The sequence below is a fragment of the Anthonomus grandis genome, chromosome 1 (assembly GCF_022605725.1).
Source record: "Anthonomus grandis grandis chromosome 1, icAntGran1.3, whole genome shotgun sequence".
NCBI lineage: Eukaryota > Metazoa > Arthropoda > Insecta > Coleoptera > Curculionidae > Anthonomus > Anthonomus grandis.
The window spans coordinates 41,692,292-41,713,384 of NC_065546.1; the positions used below are offsets into that span (position 1 = coordinate 41,692,292).

The 21,093-nt window shown below is 32.4% G+C and overlaps 1 protein-coding gene across 1 annotated transcript in view; it reads left to right on the forward strand.

Annotated features, from left to right (window-relative positions):
* Positions 1-2,081: 2,081 nt before the first annotated feature.
* LOC126736327 (LIM homeobox transcription factor 1-beta.1) overlaps positions 2,082-21,093 on the forward strand; it is a 28,126-nt gene continuing 9,114 nt past the window's right edge. Inside the window, exon 1 of the mRNA XM_050440655.1 lies at positions 2,082-2,191. The gene's annotated coding sequence lies outside the window, so the exon portion shown is untranslated. The remainder of the gene's footprint in view (positions 2,192-21,093) is intronic.

The window sequence follows — 21,093 nt, forward strand, 5'->3', positions numbered from 1 at the left end:
CATTTTTGCTAAAATAGCATATTTTTTTCAACATACTTAGCCCCTCTTTTACAAATGACTTTTTTGTTTCCTGGGTCGTCACTAAGATTGGTCTCATCGTAATTCCATATTCGAGAGGGTGGAATGTTTTCTAAAGCAACTGCCAAGTTTTCCATATAGTCATTCAATGCCGCTTCAGAAACTTCTGCTCGAACTCTCTTTATATTGGAACTAATTCGTTGGGCTAAGTTTTTATGACGCAGCAAGTAAGATTTTGTCCACTCATATCCAGGCAGATTATCTTTGAACAATGAAATACGGGATCCCCTTTTGTCTAAGTAAGCTTTAACAGCCATTGCAACTACAGGAAAACCGAAATCTGCTAACTTGATAAGATGTTGTTCAAAAGCAGCTTCTTCCACATCTGAAAAGACTCAAGATCGACCAATAGTTTTGGAGTGTTTGCCCTTTAATTCATTTTTGATTGTAGATCTAGGAATCTCATAAGTTGCGGCAGCAATTCGTTGAGACATTCGACCTGATCTTATTTCTTGTAAGCATTCTTCCAGTTTTTCAGACGTATAATTTGCATAGGATCGTGACCCAATTCGTTTTTTTGGGTGTCGAGGCATTGCTAACCTTCCTGAAAAAAAATATGAATGTAAAATATTTGTTGGAAGTTGTTGAGGTAACATTGGCCCGCGGGCCAAAGTTACCCAAATCATATTATCCAGGACAACAACAAAGGGAGAGTTAATAATATAACTAAAAAATATGTTACGCTCTATTTTATAGTTAACTATAACGCCAATATACTTACCGAGATACTAGAACTTTCCTAACAATTGGTGCCGATCAAAGTTTTAATGCGTAAGTTATTGAATAAAAATCGACCTGTCGGCTTCGAGATAACACGCGGTCGCCGTCGCGCGGCTGTTGTATGTAATGAAAGTACAAAAACGCCCTCTGTCGAATGAAGTTTACACAATAGAGTTGTTATTTACTTTTTTGGCGCTATTTTTAAAATAATCTTTTTTCTTAATGTGTGCCAAAGTTATGCATTGTTTTCCCATTTAACTGTATACAAAAAATATAGTGAAATTATTAAAGGAAAATATGTCAAATTCCTGGAATAAAATCAAAGTCACTTCAAATAGATAATAATATAGAATAGCGAATTATATAACTTATAACAGGTGAATTCTGTAGAATTTTAAATTTCTTAAGTTAAACTTTTTATACTATCAATGTTGTCCTAGTATGTACTAGTTGTCCAAATCCATATTTTTCCAAGTATAACTTTCAGATAGCACCACAGGTAGCCACAACAACTGCGAGAATAAACTTCTCCGACCGATCATGGAATAAAGCTATTCCTCAAATCCTAAAAAAGCGTAAAAAATTGCTCGAAAAGCTCGGAAAAGAACAAAAATTATCCGACGTACCTGGAATTAAATAAAAATTATCTTCAAATAACAGAAAATAACAAATGAGCTAGATATCTGCTTAGGGGGCATTATGAATATACGAGTAAAAAACTTAATTAATCAATTAATTATTATTTAAAAAAAAACTTTTATGCCTTCTTTATTTATTGTTGTAAATAAAGTATACATTTTCAGTTTTTATGCCTAATTTTAGTTTGGTTGGAAAAGTTTTAATAATTTTTCTTATTTTTTTACTAAATTATTATTCTGACAGATATGCCAGCAATAAACCACTTTTTGCCTATTTCCGTTAGATCATTAATATACTATATCCTGTAATATTCTTTATTTATCCCCATAAAGAACTTATATAAGAACCCTTAACTTGTGAATATTGGATGTTGAAGAACGGGGGCGGGTGCTTAAGTGCTTTATTATTTGCACAAGTGATACCGAGATGTATTATAAGTATTATATACAGTGTGGACAGTTTAAATGGATTCAATCATTTGTTTTTCCTAAAATTTACATTCAATTTTTGCACAAATATAGGCTTTGATATAAAATACTGTCCACCGTGAGAATTGACTAAATACGGTAAAATTCACAGGTGAATAAAGGGCACGTGCCAGAGATTTCATCGGCACGTGTCATACTTGACAGACGATCGATCACAGTGTTTATTGGAGATTTACGCTAATCACGGCGCGTGTCTCATTTATGGCATTATACAGGCATAATCTCCAAATTTTTACCTGCATTGATTGCATTCATCGTCTTTACAGGTTAGTGCTTAATCTCTGTAGAATATCATCTAATCTAGGGATTATTTTATTGCAAAATAAATCTATTTGGGGAATTGATTTTTATACTGATTCAGAAAATTCGTGGCCATTTTGATGTAGTAGATTCCGTTTTGCAGTAGATAGTATATCTTCCCTTTCTCAACCTTTGGTAGTTTTGTCTTTTTCGCTAAGAAAGTCATGATTTATTTTTACTTTCTTGAAATTTGAATGCATCTAATGACTGATAACCCTATTTAATTTAAGCCTCAAAATAAAGACCAGGAAAAATTCGCTGCTGCCCAAAAAATTTTCTAATAAAATGGTAACGTAAGTTTCATAGTCAAAATCCTCAGAAAACTAGTATAACATATTATAAATCAAAACGCAGTGGTTTTGAAGTTATTTCCGCTCTAACTTTAAAATCATATTAAATAACTTATTCGCTTGACAGATTAATTGTTTTCAACTGTCAAATTTTGACAGATGATGAATTCAAAATTTCATAGTATATACAGGGTGTAATTGGTTATTAAAGAAGAAAATTATTTAATATCTCTAGAAAGTTTCTCTAGAAAGAGAAAACTCTAGAAAAGGCGTATTAACTAATATGATTTAAATATGTAATTAATTTAAGTAATAAATTAAATGTTCAATTATTTTAACACCTCAATAACTATATTCTATAGATTAATATATTACCAATCCCCTCTATGGATTTTAAGGCCTACATATATCATCGTGAATAAAAATAGGGTTGAATGTTGGTTGACCAAAAAATATGTTTGTCCCCGTCTCTTTATGTTAATTCCACCCTTTGGCATAGAATATTGTCCCTTTTTGATTACCAGAGGATTAAAGGGGAAAGGCGAGCTTATTTTTTGAGTGTCGAATACAAAAAGGTAAAAAGCAAACGTTCCATATATATATATATCATGGCAAATTAATTCAAATTTCTGATAAATATTAAAAATGTTGACAAATGCCGCGATAAAACATAAAAAAATAAAATTATACTTCAAATTTCTGTAAGAGCTACTGAATAGGACTGAAAAATATGAATATTTATTTAAGTATTTAAAGTTTCTAGAAGACGTAAATTTCAAATTTCTTTATTGACTAGCAAGTTATTGACTAGTAACTGGTCAAAATTATGCAAATCACAGTGCTTATTGCTACACGTATGACATAGACATATATAAAATATTACACTTACTAAGATATAATTTTTTGTCATGATGCAAAATAGAAAAGAACTAAAATAGACTTAATTTACATGAAAAAGAGAATCAGAATATCATAATTCAAATAATTTATCTGTCTTATTAAGAATCTCCATGTACTCCCGAGTAGAAGGGATTTTTGTGAGGTATAATACAGTCTTTTTAAATATTTTTTTTGACAGTTCTAGCCTATGTCCATGGCATGCAGTGCCCCAGCCTGCATAATATAAAGATATCCGATTCATGTGAGACTCACAAATAACATAATACGCACTAATTACCTGTAACCTGTACCTATATAACCTGCGAAGGTTCCAGAGTAAATACACATAAATTTCGATTTATGAATCCTTGTCGATAAAAATAAAACAAGGGGATTTTACATAATTGAACAATATAAATTTTAAAAAATATTAGCGTTAAAAAATATTTACAAATTTTTTAATAAATTATAAATTAAATGTCAAAACGTCAAACTGCTTTTTACGTAAGAAGCGCCTAAAAAACGCTAGTGCGTAAAAAGTGAAACTCTATAAACCATGGGAAGTTTGTAGTATCAGTACCTTACGCACGGTACTAAAAAATACACAGTTATTTCAACATGTTCCCATCAGCACAACGCCCTCGACTATATCTGCCACGATATCTAGGGATGCTTTAATTGTAGATTGACCAGTTCTAAAGCCAAATTATTGCTTCTACGATATATTATTCTTTTTAAAAAAGTTTTTTGGTATTACTTCGAATATTTTATCCAATACTGACATAATTGAAATAAGCCTATAGTCACTATAATTGATCTGGTCGCACTTTTTAAAGAAGGATCAGCTTTCGTTTTTTGAAGGAGCCTGCAAGGGTTCTAGAACAAATACACAAAATTTTCGATTTGTGTTACATTTATCAATGAATCAGTCAATCAATTTATTAATGCCAATATACAAAATGGTATTCACACAAGTCAAGAATTACAAAGTTAAAGTTAAAAGTTAAAAAATAGGGTGACCATTTATAAAAACTGATAATAATTTTTTTCCTAAAACACTACATAAAACTCATTAAAACCAAAACACAGTGATTGATATACATACTATAAACAATACACAATCACAATATGTCTTAAATAAAATGCAATATATAGGTAGGTACTCAATATCACAGATAGAATGTGAAGTTTAAAAACTCTTCAGTTGAATAGAAGGCATTAGAGACTAGAATTTGTTTTATTTTATTCTTAAAACGTTCCAAATCTAAATCCACATAGTCAGTAGGAATTTTATTATATAACTTAACAGCTAGAAATCAGGGACCACTCTGACACCTTGTTAAGCGTTGGTAAATTGGAACCAGCCTATTTATGTTTCTAGAACCATAGTTGTGTATATTAACATGTACTTTATACCGATCCCTATTCCTGTGTACCCATAAAAGATTTTCCAATATATATACGGAAGGTAGGGTTAATATTCCCTTCATAGAGAAAACAGATCTACAATCCTCCCTGCAACCCAGCCTACCCAAAATTCGGATTGCCCTTCTCTGTAGTGAACACAACCTTTTTGTTTGTAAGGCATGATCCCACGCTAGAATAGCATATGTGGCTAAGGTGCCAAAATAGGCTGTTCTTAAGCCAGATTCAGATAAACATCCAGCTAGGCGACGAAGGGCATATATAGATGTTTTTAGCCTTCCGGCAACAATATTAATGTAGGAATGCCAGTGAAGTAGAGGATCCAATAAAACTCCCAGAAACTTAACAGAAAAATCCTTTGATATGTCAGCTGGTTTCAGAGTAAAAATAACTTTGTTGGTCTTGTCTGCGTTGAGATGCAATCGGTTCATGTTAAACCATTCCTGAATTCCCCGCTGCAATACTCTCAATTTCCTCTCTACGGTCTCAAGAGTATCTTCGGCACATGCCACTGTTGTGTCATCAGTAAAAATGGTGAATTTACCAGATGGTTTAGTTAATGGTAGGTCATTTATATAAATCAAAAAGAGGATAGGCCCTAAAACAGATCCTTGGGGAACACCTATGTTTATCCCACTTTTTGCTGATGACACCCCACCAACACTTACCATCTGATCTCTATTGGCCAGATAGGAAGCGAGAAGTTTAACACTGTTGGGACTGAGTCCATATTTAGAGAGTTTTTGTAGCAACACAGTCGAATGCCTTGCTCAGATCGCAGAACAAGACACTGCCATATTGCAAGCTATTAAACAAGTAATAAGCATTTAAAAAGCATTTAACAAGTAATCAACTAAGTCTAAAATGGCCATAGTGGTACTTTTACCCTTCCTAAAACCAAACTGGCTGGATGTAAAAAGATTGTTACCCTCAAAAAAATTCACAAGTTGAGCAGCAATACATTTTTCAAAGATTTTTGAGATTATCAGCAGCAAGGAGATAGGACGGTAGTTCTCGGGCCTATCAGGATCACCCTTTTTAAAAATAGGTATTACCTTGGCTGATCCGAGCACACCTGGAAAAGTGTTCTCCCTGAAGCATCTGTTTATTAGTTTTGTTACTGGAGCTATAATAATGTTTTTAACAGACTTAATTAATTTGACATTTAGCCCTTAGATGTCTTGACTAGTCTTATTTTTTAAGCCATCAATAATCTCTCTTACTTTTATGAATGATACAGGAGAGAAAGAGAACACATTCTCCGGCATACCCAGAACAGAGAGACTTTGGATTGGGTCACCCTGCGACAGTAGAATGTCTCTAACAGTATCATGGGCAATACGTGAAAAGAAATTATTGAAATCGTCAGCCGTTAAAGTTCTTTCATGAGATTTTTTTGTTTTTGACGTACCTACACTACCATAAACAACTTGCCATACGGCCTTAGTTGGATTAGAAGCTGATGAAATGAATTTATCATTGGCTTTTATTTTTGCCTCCTGTATAGCAGCTCTATAAACTTTTTGAAAGTCTTTAAACTCCCCCTCAAAATTTCTGTTTTTGTACTGTCGAGATACCCCACTCAGCAACTGTAGATGATCCCGCATGGATCGTAGGTTATTGTCAAACCAAGTTATTGTACTTCTCTGATCGGTCCTCACCCTATATATTTTCAGGGGAAAAGATTGAGTATATGCGTTTTCTAGAGAAGATAGAAATATTTTGAAACAGTCATTGACAGCTATACTCTCCTCTGTCACAAAATTCCAGTTATATGAGGAAATTAGTTTAGAATGAAAGATTATTAAAGAAAGACAACATACCTCTTTGGGTCACAGGCCTACATACCTTATAATTATTTAGTTTTATTTATTATCTCCCAAGTACATTTTATTGTAGTGTCCGATTATTTATTATATTATTATAGTACTTTTTTGAGCTACTTTTATATGAGAGTTGAAGTCTTTTTAAAATATTTTATAAGTATTTTTACATTTTATATTTTGGGAATTATCCCTAAATAGTTTAATCAACGATAGCTTTTTATTTTTCTACTTTATATCAGCCTCAAACCATTTCGATGTGCGTTTTGGGTATATATGTCGCTTTTTTTGTGGGAAAAATTATTTCATTTTTTTCTTTCAGCAAGTCAAGAGGAAAATTTGACAGATAATCTTCATTTTAAGAGCCGTGATATGAAGTTAGATCGGTCCTAGACAGCTCATTCTTCAATCTACAAAAACCTTTTTCAGTTATTTACCCATTAAAGCGAATATTGTTTTCGTATATATTTTCCTTAGCTTGATTTAGATCCCGACACGAGAAGAATGGTCAACAAACCAAATCAAGGAGCTAAACGGTTTCCAGGTCTGGTACACAGATGTGTCATGGATGGAAATTACTAAGTCAGTCGGGGTTAGAGTATACAGGATGGAAACGAACATAGGAAAATCCTTTCTGCTAGGGAAACAGTCCACAGTTGTCCAAGCAGCGGTATTTGCTGGACTTGAAGCAGCAGACAAACGGGAAGCATTGGAAGGTAACGAGGAGATTTGTATCTTCTCAGATAGTCAAGCTGCTCTCAACACGATCCAAAAGTCCAGAAGTGCAGAGACGCATTGGAAAGGCAAGAAGTGAGAATGATATGGGTTCCAAAACATCATGGTGTTGAGGGCAATGAACGGGCTAGCAAGACTAGGTTCCGTTGGCTCCTTCATAGACGTGTCTCCACTTCAGTAAAAAACAAATTTCCCAGGTACTTAATATTTGGGCCTGGGAAAAACAAGGAAAAATTGGAGAAGGACAGAAGGATGTAGACAGGCGAAGGAGATGACGCCAAATCATGACGACTTAAAGTCAGACGACTCCTAACAAAGAGCGTGACAAGGGATCAAAGACTTAAGTATAAGAAAAAGTCCGCTCTGACCGAATTGCGGTACAGGGAAGGAAACTCCATACCACATATAGAAATTTTCAATAGGTGGAGTCCCCTAAGCAAGAAAAATGTTTGGAACTATGACACTTCAACGGAACGATCTTAAAGATCTGGACTGGGGCAACGTGGGAGCCTTTTTTAAGAGGACGGGCCCACTCAGTGAAGACAGTTCATTGGGAGTGGTGGCGTAGGGGTGGGTGAATCTGGCGTTAGCGAAAAGGGACTTTTAGCCAAGCTCTAACTCCGCCATCTTTACTACTACTACTACTACTATTACTGCTTACTGTAGTTACATTATTTAGCCATCATGATCTGAAAGATAAAGCTTCAAAATTTGTGTCCAAAAAAGTGAGTTGTCTATATAATTTGTCAAAATATTATCCAGGCAAAAGTCACTTTTATCGGAAACTCTAGAGAGTTTAAATATAGTTACTTTAAGACCATAGATATTTACACACGAATAAACATGCAAGTGAATCATGTTTTTGATATAATCTTTATCGCATAAAGATATATCTTAAAGTCTGGAAAAAACCTGAAACCTGAAACTATTCAACTCGTAGAATAAAACATGATGTAAAAAATGCCGAAGAAAACTACTTCAAATGTCTCTAAAAGACACAAAAAATTACACCAGCAAGTATGAAAAATTTCATTTTTTTTTATGAGAAGTTTTGAAAAATTATACCAAAAAAAGGTCTTAAACAATAATTACTTTGAAAAACTTGGAAGGGATTAAATGCCTAAAATAGTTATGAAAATTAGTCTAAAAGTCTGGAATATAATTTTAAAAACAGTCTGCGATAAAAATAAAAATCTGGATAGAAATGACTTGAAATACCTTAAAGTAACTTAAATACCTAGAGTAGATATAAAAGTAGTCCTAAAAATCTGTATAATACAAGAAATATCTTTAAATAACGCCTAAAAACATGTAATTTTTTTGGTTCTTGGATTATCTTCTTCTCATGGTTACAATATAAAATTATTGTTTTATTTTACAGCTTTTTTCATAATTAGTAATATTTTCTGGAAAAATTTAGGTTGAGGACTATAGACTAAGACAAAATCAATAATCTTGGAATATTAAGGAGCAAAATTGCTTCAATGGTTTTTCACTCTATTTCGGCTTTTGGAATTTATGCGGGGCATAAGATTTGAATATTTTGGATACAGCACTTTCATCGAATTTGTTTTTTCTCAGTTATTCTGTTTAGAATTAACGCGATTTCTCCCGTAATTTCTTATCTACAGGTAAAACAAACCGAAAAAGACTTTTCATTTTCTTCCTTTTTCACATGAATCTCGACTATAAACCGTAATAACCCGAACCGACTTACCGTAAAATGCCCATCCGAAATTGTATTTGCCCACAAGTTGAAATCGTTGTCACGTGGCAATCTAAGCCCCTTTTGACGCTTTAACGGTCTCATTTAAACTGTCATTAAGCCCGAACGTGTGTCTTTTTGCCTTTCTGCAGGGGGTTGGTGGGCGGTGTAAGACCCTGAGAAAAATTTCCGGTGAATATATCGGTAGTTTTTAATGTATAAATTATACCTACATCTGTAGATGGGGCCCCACGCACGACGCTTGTGGGGCATAGGATTAATGACTAAATTTGCAACATGGATGGGGCGATGTCACTTTTTAAAATTTAATATTTGTTTTACTAAATGAAATCATGATATTCTATAAAAAAGTTTAAGTAAAAGACAGTATTTAGTGGTTTATTAAGGATTTTTGAGATCTGATATAAAATATATTTTTACAGAAAAGTTTTGAAAAAACGAATATTTCAAAAAAGTGACGATTACGTATTTTTTTTTATAAATAGTTATGCTAATTTCCCTGGAAGGCATAAGAATTTAGTTCAATTCTTGAAAGTCATTAAGGATTTTCTACGGGCATCATAAAATACAAAAAAAGGGATGCCTTTGGGACTTCATCATCAGCTTCATGGATTCACCAACATAGGAACTTGCCAATTTCATGTAGCGCAATATCTAGACTCAGCTCATTGCGTTGAAATCCGTCAGGCCACTAACATTAGATCCACCATTAAACTAGAAAGGTTTAATGTTGAGAGTCCATACAAATCTGCCCACCGGAGAATCCCTTAACATCATCAGAGAAATATTCAATTGGACAAAAATGGCACGCCGTTTTCTCCAATGGTGGACCACATATAGATGGAACCCAAGGTGTGCCTTCGATATGCATATGACACATTTATTTTGGGACAAAAGCAGACAGAGCAGGCAAACTTTCTGGAGGACATTTGGAATTCCCGATGGAGTTGGAAAGTATTGGAAAGTCCAGCATTGCCCTTCTTAGATACTCTTGTAAAGAACAACAATGGACTCTTAAGGACATCAGTTTAACACAAACCAACATATAGCCACACTATGCCTGCAATCATCATAGTTCAAGAAAAGAGCCACAGCAACTGGAGGGTCCTACATTATTTTAACAATTCATATATATAAACATTTATATAGATAGACATTTTGACAATTCCGAATATCAAAGGAACTTCGGAGCAAATCAGGAGAATTGCCAAAAAATTTATCATTCAATCAATTCACTACTTTTATTTCAGAGATAGCGATACATATACATGAAACATCCCCAGAAGCCAAAATGCCTACGGGATATCAAGAACTAGATATACCAAACCATCTGTGACTATGATCCTAAACAGGAGAGGTTTCCAGATCAGGAATAGCAGAACACGCTTAGTCCAAGAGCCACAGCATACGTTGGACAAAAGCAAAGATTTTGTGCAAGGAGCAACATTAGAGAGAGAGAGAGAGAGAGAGAGAGATTCCTGGAAGCAACTTATATTATGAAGAGCCTGAAAGCCAAAATAGATCCTAGGCCTGAGAAAATATTATGACGTCAAATATCTGGAAGAACATAAATACTGAATTGGTACGTGGAAATGACTGAATGAACAAGTAGGAAAAACTAATTGAAACTCTTGAAACTTGTACGTCAACTGAATCTTTCATCATTTTGCAATTCTTTTACTTTCTATAAAGTTTTTTATAATTTTACCTAAAAAATTAAAAAGTTTTTATATTATAGGTTCTGTCATAAGACCTGAAAAAAACAGTGCCTGGAAAAGTAAAAAGACTATAATGACTTGTTTAGTACTAAGAAATAATTGATATTGTAACAGAAATATATTACCAGAACAAAAACAACGTTAGACTTTTTTAAGACAGACTTTAACAATCTGGAAAAAGTAAGGAATTACTTTAACTACATAAAAAAATATTTCTAGAGCAAATGAAAGCTACATGAAAGGAAAAGGCGAGTTTTTAGATAAAACAAAATCCTTATAGAAATTAGTCCAGCTACCTGGAAAAAATAAAAAATATCTGGAAATTAAAAAAAAATAAAGCCTGAAAAAAATTTTATAACTACTTCAACAGCTCGTAGGAAATTTAAAAAAACAGGCAATCCACGGCAGAAAAAAATTATTATTAAAAAAAAAATTGTGATGAAAGAAAAAAAATAAGAAAGACTGGCCAGAAAAATAAAAATTATATTCTAAATTCAAAGTAGAAATAACATATTCCAAAATTTTCTTACCACTTTACTGTTAGGAAGAAATATCGATTGATTTAGCAGCCTGAATTTATTTTCATATACTATACTAAGTTTACACGTGTCATTAATGCGACTAATGCGAATTAGAGCAAAAACGCTTTGGCATGTGTTTACACAACGGTTTTAAGAAGAAGTTTTAAAAGTTAACCAGCTGTTTTTATTCCCAACCTAAATAATTTACTGATAAATTACTTAGGTTCAGGCGATTGAGAAAAAATATACCTAATAAAAGAATATAATTATTTAAATTTTGTGAAAATACGAGAATGCACATCACAACAAAATCAAAGTGAACATTTTTTCTCCCTGTCTCGGTTTACAAATTTTTATTAGGTGTATTAGCATTTCGCTAATACGCACTGACGGTTGTGTAAACCTGGTAATATATTAACTGCATGAAAGAAAAAAAAATTATAAACCTGCCTGAAAGAACAAACGTTAACTACTTCAACTGCTTGTAGAAACTTTAAAAAATATATTCCATATTCAAGGAAGAAATAAATACTTAAGATTTTTTTTAAACTTCCGGAAAAAATAAGAAATGATTTAATTGCCCGAAAAATTAATTTTCAAAAATTTATTCCACGAAACGATAAATTAAATTTTTAGACACAAATTTTAAAATTCTAACAGGAATTAAAAAAAAAAACTAGTTCAACTGCTTGTAGGAAATAGAGAAAACCATGTAAGAAAATTATTTGTTTTTGGAATTGGTGAAATAAATATTGTTTTAGTCAAAAATTACATACACAATATTTAGACCGATTTAAAGGCGGGCACAACTAAATTTGTCAATGAATTTGAATTTCTAATCTCCCAGAACTAAAGTTTTTTGAATCGACCTAAAGGTGGAGCAAGAAATTAACTCTTATTAATTTTTTCCTATTGAAGCTTTCTTTCCACAGAAAAAAACATGATAATATTCATAAAAATATAAATTTCAAAAAAATAATTTAGCATTTTTAAAATAAAATTCTTAATTTTTTTTAGGGTTACATTTCTTACACAAGGGTGGCACTTTAAGGGTGTGCGAAACCCAAAATGTTAACCACACTTTGGACTCCCATATTTTACGCTCATAACTGTTGATAAGTAAGACCTTTTGAATAATAAACTTTATAGTAAAGTCACGTGGCTGTTGGGAATTATAAATGATTTAGGGCGGTTCGGGTTAGTTTTGGGCGGGCATGTGGGGTTTATGCGGACTTTGGTGTGACTTTGCTGTAGCATTAATTTTGCCGGTGTATAAGATCAAATTGTTTCATTTAGTTATATAGGCGTAGGGTAAGGATATTGCCTGCCAGTTATGGAAATAAAGGAGATGAACTTTGGGAGGAAACAATTATACTCAGGATTACTGAGTTGTTGGCTTGTATGAAATCTGGTTATTCGAAAGTATTTCTGACAGTACACTTGATATACCTGGCTAGAATATTTTAGGTTGTAATAGACATACTAACGGCGGAAACGATGCATTTTTTTATAAAAAAGGATCTGCAATTAAATTATCTTGCAATTAACGTGGATAAAAATAAATTTTTCCGTTAAAACTTTGCTTGGTACAAAAATGCTTTGGTGTGTGCTAATGTATCTCTGGCAACCGATATTTCCAAAATTTATATATCTTCCTATCTTCCCGAATATGATGCTGTGGCATTTGGAGGTTATTATGAAGTAGACTTTTGCGCAGGCATTAATAGCTCTAAACTTTTAAAATATTTTCTTAAAAAATATAATTTAACACAAATGGTTATTTGCCCTACAAGAATAAAGTATAACTCCAACACCCTACTGGATATCATAGTTACTTTGAATGATTTTTCTGTTGAATCTTTGTAATGTGATCCCAATAGATCACTTGTTTTAATTAATTATTCACTTGCAGAATTTTCATTGAAAATCTTTAAAAAAAAGTGTGCAACATAGTTTAGAACTTTCAGAGATTATTATAAAAAATTAATTATAAATTTTAATTTTGATTTAATTTTGAGATATTTAAATGCTATTGCTTTCGATAATTTATTTAGCTTGGACTTAGTTGATGATAGGCTGAAGCTCCTGAATCCAGCGTCTTGGTTGACTCCGAATTTAACATTGATGATGCGACTCAGAGATAAGGTTCTATTAAGGTATAGACAGTATAAGAATACATAATACAGCTTCATAATACAGCTGTGCGACAGGAAAAAAATATTATTATTAATTTATAATTATTTAAATATTAATTCAGCTCCGGACCTATATATGTCTTCTAAACGCCCTGAAGAATTTAGTAATTACTTTGTGAGATCTATCTATAATAGGCCAGCTATAATACTAACATTATTGATACTAGGTATGCTAATACATCTAGTTGTATGCCCTTCTCAGAAGTCAGAGCTTACTTCTGCTTATTTACACTGATTAGCAGCTCTACTGGCTCTAATTGCTCCTCAGATCATTGATATTTTTAACTTCATAATTATCAAATACCTTTTAACAGCTTAATTTTCTAGACACTGGAAATATGTATACACATAATTCCTATTCAAAAAACTGATAGCTCAACTGACATTTCCAAGAGTTATACGTATCTATCAAGAGCTTTAAATTTTGTAAAAAAATATTAAAATGCAACTAAATCAATTCTTACATAAATACAATGTATCTTACCATCTTATAGTCCCGTTTTTGAGCTAATCATGGCCCGAATACATCAGTACTCGCTAAGGTTACGAATGATATTATTAAGGCTAGCCATAAAGGGCTTTAGTTTATAAGGCGCAGCTTTTGTCGACTTTCATAAACAAATATTGTTGGTTTAAGTGCTGCTTCTATAATTTTTAGTTTCAAAAGTTTTTTTAATCGTATTCAACGCGTGCTTGTTAAGAGCAAAGCATCAGATTATTTTATGATCCAACAGGGTGTTCCACAAGGGTCTTGGGCTCTCTACTCTTATACCTCTCTCTGTATATCTTTGATAATCATTGTTCAATAACTATTGTTCAATACATCAATAAGTTGACGACGTTGAAATGTCTTAATCTTTTTCTAGAAATTATTACATAAATGCTGCGCTCGAAATGACTCGAGATCAAATAAATCAAAAACTCAAAATCTCAAATTTAGTGCATATTATAAAATTGATTCTAAAAAACGTCGGTTTCATATTTTCATTCTACAAACTGAAAAGTCTACATCCAATATATATCAGCCAAATGAAATAAATTCCATGATAAATTAATGGATGATTCTTGAAAAAACAATATTAACAAAATTCAGACACATTGATAGGTATTTTTACTTGCTTAGTTTTTTCAAAATAAAAATATACAAGGTGTGTCATGTAACAATGACCAATATCGACTTTTTTATTTTAAATACACCCCGTGTATTACTCAATTTTTAGATTTTTCAGAATATTCTCAACATATTTCAGGTACAATGTCCTATACCAATTTTCCACTGTTTCGAAGATTTCAACATTTCAACAATTTCTTATAATAAAGCCTAATAAAAGAGAAGTTTTTTTCCGATTAATTGCAAAAATTCGTTATAATACAGACGCTCAATACTTATTTCCTTGTTCAGTTTTGATAATGGTAAAGTAAGCATAAAGAATTTCAATATATCTTCTTACTGATATATGATTTAAAAAAGAATGTGTTCTTCACTTTGGTTTAAGTTGCTTGGGAAATTATTGCCTGTCAGCAATAGCTATCAGTGTCATAGTCGTTTATATTTCGTCAAATGTTTATGAATGGTTCATTTACAAAAACTCATAAAATAATAATTTTACAGATGATTGGTTATGGACACTTCAATGCAAATTGCTCGTTATTCCATGAAAAATTTCCCAATTTTGCTCTTATATCTCTTAAAAGACAAAAAGTAAACTAGAAAAGCAGTTTCGCGAGCTTAGACATGTAAGGCACATTAAAAAAGCAGCTGTGAAAGTAATAAGTGATGATACCAAGTTAGATATTATGCTTAAGTTTGAGGAAAAGCCTCATACTTCTGGTGGACAAGCAGCATCAATGTTCGATGATTCATCGAGTATTCAGACATTCAAAGAAAATAAAAAGCATCCCTATAAATCGATACCAAGTCAAGAACTCATGGAAGACGATTTTGATAGGAGAACAGATTTTTGTAATGATGGCAAAGTTACATAACAATAAGGTCTAATCAAAGCATGTTTTGTTTTCTGATGAGTGCACTTTTATATTTGACAAAATTTCCACAATAGTGACAAATTTGCCACTATTGGTCTTAAGAAATATTCCCTGGATGGAAGAACAATATACTCACCCTAAACAAATCTAAAATTGATTTGTTCAGATGGGTATAGCATCAGGTGCTAGGATCAGATAGGAATTGTTGGAGATGATATCATGTGTCCATTGTTCATCAATGGCAATTTCAATGCTGGTAATTATTTAACACTGGTCCAAAATAATGTTGTGCCAACTTTAACAAACTTATATACTGATCAACAGCAAACCCACAAGTCCCAGCTACTATATGGTTTCAGCAAGATGGAGCACCACCCCATTACCAAATGAATGTCCGGCAGTACCTCAATCAAATATTTCCAAATCGGTAAATAGAGAGATGAGGAATGACCGATGGAATGGCCAGCACGATCCCCTGATCTTATATCATTAGACTTCTTTTTATAGGGACACGTCAAAAATATTATCTACAGAACTAATCCCCTTGACTTAAAAAGACGAATAACGGTTGCGATTAGTTCGATAATGCCTGAGATGTTGATTAACTTTAGAAGAAATTTCTAGATTCGTACATTGACATTATTGTTTTTTTTTGTGGTTCAATAAAGAGATAAACTGTATTACTTATTAGATTTTGAGTGTTATGTAACAAATTTATGTTACCAAATAATTTTCTTTGTTTTTATTGTTAATTTTTGCAATAAATCGGAAAACATTTAATGTATATATAATATTGTACATAATATATGTCAATAATATTCTGAAGAATCCAAAAATTAAGTAATATACAGGGTATCGCATTTAAGATGAACAAGTTTATATTATAAGTAAACATGGCAACTAATAGCGACTTCCGTTAGAAAAAAAATTACGGCACCATCACCAGGGCGGCACCGACACTGGTTCGGTTCAGGTAAAAAACCGCGCTGTTGCATTGTTAATAGTTTTTGGATTCATCCTTGAGGGAAAATTAAAAAAAAAAATGTAAAACGTGGCTGTTGTTAGTTGATGTTTTGTTTTACGTTACCTTCTATTAAAATTTAGTTTTGCTTATATGCAATTGTTTATCAACTTCCCCAAATAATAATCGCCATGTTTTCTACTTTCGGGATAGGAACTAGAGTCACACGACCTCCCATAGCTCGTGCGGAACTGGCTGCACTCAGGGTAAAAAGTACCACCTTGGTGCCTCAATGGATTAAACAAAACCTGCACTAATTACACCAATGGTTTGTATATTTTGCCCTTGTTCCGCATTCGTGCTACATTTTTTCCCAATAGATTTAAAACTTTTAAAATTGTCACTGAACAGGACACGGGCCTTATTTCCATAAAACTTTTTTAGTAAGGCCGCTTTCAGACGGGCGACTTTTTGCAGTCGAAGTTGACCGCAAAAAAATCGGCATCTTGTAGCCAATTTCGACTACAACTGTGATGGTTCTATAAGGTGACTTCCTTTCATTTTTAATTAAAAATTTCTTTCAACTAAAAGGTCTAGAAACCTCCTGGAAAGACGACGTTTCAATGTAGAAAACTAGTATCAAAAGCTTCGCTATTACTAAATGTTTGTGGTAGCTTTTTAGGTAAGGGTTTTGATGTAGACAACTTAGTTAAAAAATAAGTCTACAGCTTACCAAATATGCTAAAAGGCGGGCTTGATTATTATTTTCTAATTGTTTTGAAGGTTTACAGTCATCAAAATATACTAAAAAGTATTATCAAGAATTTTTAACTGTAGTTTCACGGCTTTGAAATGCCAAAAAGACAAATAACTAGATTTGATTAAATTGGAAAAATTTTGTATTTAATAAATTGCATCCATTTATTTATTTTAATTATGAAATTGCACATGTTTTTTTAGTATATATTTTCAAAATATTTAAAAATGTATCCTTTTTGTTTTAATTGTACGTAAAAAAATCGGCATCTTGTAGCCAATTTCGACTACAACTGTGACTGTTCTAGCGACTTTCTGTCATTACGACGACGACAAAATATGGTCAGTAGTAGCAAAATAACTATGAATTTTACAGAAGAAGCATTACTTTTGTTGCTAAAAGAAGAAAACCACGTAAATTTTAGGTACATCCTATTCTCCATTACCGTCTAAAACTTTTTAAATTCATGCATTTTATCATATACTGAAGAGTTACCCTGATAAGTTTTGCCAGTTTTTAAGAATGTCGGTTAGTTCCTTTGACGAGCTGCTACAGCTAATTGGACCAATTATTTCAAAAACTAATACGTTAATGAGGAAATCAATATCATTAGAGGAAATGTGTTAAAGGTAATACTTGTATTTTTTTACATGGTATATTATAAACTCCTTAGAATAATTCTCTGATAATTACTGAATTTTAAGAATCCTGACTATCATTTTGACTTATTATATCTTCATAACTTTTTGCGGTGTTAATAAGTGAATCAGGCGAAGACACCGATGAATGCGCTGGTAATATTAATGGAACGTGGATATTCGTCTGCGTCTGCGTGACTCTCTGGGGTTGAGCCACAGTTGAATAAACAGGTGACATTACTGAAAGGCTTTTGGGCATCTGAAAGACACTCTGGTGCTGCTGTTGGACTATTCCTGGCGCAGAAGGAATATGTGAATTTGCGAATGGTTGCTGAAGGTATACTCTAGACATAATAATTGGACCAAGATTATTATATTGTGTTTTTTGAGAATTGTGGTGACCAAGATTATTATGTGATAAATTTTGAATACTGTGTCCATAAACAGGAGCACTAAGCCTTTTATATTTATTCAGTACCTAAAAAACTTCACACTTAGCGTCGGTTTTCATATCACCCAAAAATTTTTTAAAGTCGCTCACTAATGACAAACAGAATAAGGTATCATCGTCTTGTGATATACTTGTATCCCTATTTGGCCCTGCGAGAATTCTTGTAAAATTTCTATTACTTCGTCTTTTTTATTTAATTTTTTCTTCTTTTGTTTACTATTATATATTGATAGCGAAACTTCAGTTCGTGTTTCGCCTGAAATCTGTCAACATCTTCAGTCTCTAGATTTAAAGTTGTTTTCCTGTGTTGTGCAAGTGGTTCAAGAAAGAGAAGTTGTTCAAAGTATATATACTTCTTTAGTTCTTGGGGGCACCTTTTCCTGTCTCTATCTTTTTTAATTTTTTTAGTTCTCGATCGAATGAATCTCTAAGGCTTTTACATTTCTTTTGCAGATTAATAGCTAAAACCAAAAAAAAGTCTTTAAAATTATTTTAAAAGTATTAAACTGTATGAGAAAGAATGCCTGATTTAGACAGCCCGTTAGATATTATGATACTTGGAAACAGGATGCACATTTATGGAACTACATTTTGCATTTAAATGTGGCGTTTCAACAGCTACGAAAGAGTTTGAAAAACATTGTTACTTCCTCAACTGTATCAGAGTTATTAACGGAAAACATATAAGAATAATTAAACCAGTAGAAAGCGAATCACTTTTTTTAATTACGAAAAGTATTTTTTCCATCATCCTTCTATGTTATATGATGCAATTGTATTATATGATGCAAAATAATGAGCTTAACAATCCAAATAGGAAAGCTCCTGTAAGTAATGGTAAGACTGAACCCTATGTTTTAATCGGGGATGAAAGAAAAAATCTATGTGAAAAGAAAAAAGTATTTAACTTTCGTTTATCAAGTGCTAGAAGATTTTTATTTTCTCTTGGAATTTTAACAAATAAATGGAGAGTATTTCATGAGCCGTTAAACGTATCAGTTCATTTTGCAGTCGATCTCGCGGCTTATCATGATAGAAGCAGCAGATCTGCCAACACCACAACAGAAGAATTTGCAAATTCTTTATGTCTCCAGAGGGTCAAGTTTCTTGGTAATGGGGAAGAATAGCAAGTTAAAATGATAAACATGTTAAATTAAATCGTGTTTAACTAATATGAATAATAAAATTATATCATAAAACACTTACCGATCTTATTTTTTCATTACCACTTAACTCCTGAAAATTATTATGACATATTTCACATATGTTTTCCCAAGGATTTTCAACGTTTCTATATAATAATAATAATGGTTTATTTATTCCCAAATATACATGCTTATAAATAAAAAATACATAATAAAACTATGAACTATTCGGAATAAAAAGCTACATCAGCTTGCTTCCGAAAAGAGGCATATGAATCGCCTTTGTAGTCCCAAATCGCGGCATCTGGCCGAGTTTCAGCAATAAAAGTAAACAAACGGCTTCATTTTGTCAATAATAACTGTCAAGAAGTTCTTGCTGCCGCGACGTGTAGTTCAAAGTTGCAAAAACGCCCGTATGAAAAAGAATCGCTTTTTACATGATTATTAAAGGGTAACTGCAAATGGCGACAATCAACCACAAATGATTGACTTCTTGCGTTCAACTGCAAAATGTCGCCCGTCTGAATGTCAATTCGCCGTTCCGCTAATGCTGTATTTTTCAGAGAACGAATCAAATGCTGGGTGTTCAATGTTTTTAAACCAAGGGGAAGGGGGCGTGCAACAGACAAAGAATAAAAATACCCAAATCATTTATGTAATAAAACATGATTTTTCAACTTAAAAACCTTGATGAGAGCGAACATAAGTATGTTGTTAACTAAGTAGTTACATTTGCGCTTGAAAGAGAAAAGAACAAAATTTAAATTTAAATTTATTAATATTTAGAATTGGTTAGGAATATGGTTGTAAATTTTAATAGCGTTAAATGTAAATGATGTTTTAAATATAGTAGTTATAAATGTAGGCATCATATTTGATTCTTTGCCTTTTACATTAAAGTGATGAATTTTGTTTTTGGGAGTAAATTTACTCCTGAGTAAGTTATAGAAGAGAGCTTAGAAGTGCCGGTGACAATTTTGTGCAATCCATCTGTTGGATATATTGGATATATACCCTTTTGAATGCTATATATAAAGCTGCATCAAGAATTTTGCATTTTTTGAATGCTTTGCTGTTCTAACAACCAGAAACAAAGCATATACATATATAAAATCGCAGTAAGCATAATGACTAAAAACAAGAGACTCATAGAGTAGCTTTTTTAATTTAAAATTAAAGTTACAGTTACTCTGCTTAAATAATATGTTCGCTAAAACGTAAATCGTCGTTCATATGTAACCCTAAATTTCTCGCGGAATCTACGAAAGGAGGTATGACCCTTTCTAGGTATTAATATTAACATTATTTTTGACAATCATTTTAATTTTTTTTATCTGCAAGAATAGAAGGTTGGATCTAAGTTGTAGATAATGTTCAATAGACAGGGACCTAATGGTGCTCATTAACACGCTTCGTTGCATCAGCCAATTTGGTGGCGTCAAAGTTATATGCAGCTGCGTATCGTCAGCAAAAGTAGTAGCTGTACAGAAATTAGTAGAATTTCTAGTATTAATGAAAAAATTAATGGAATATTAGCGGTGTATATTATAAAAATCAAAGAAGATAAAATAGAGCCTTGAGAAACACCGGAGGAAAAGGGAGAGGCTTCTTTAATGAC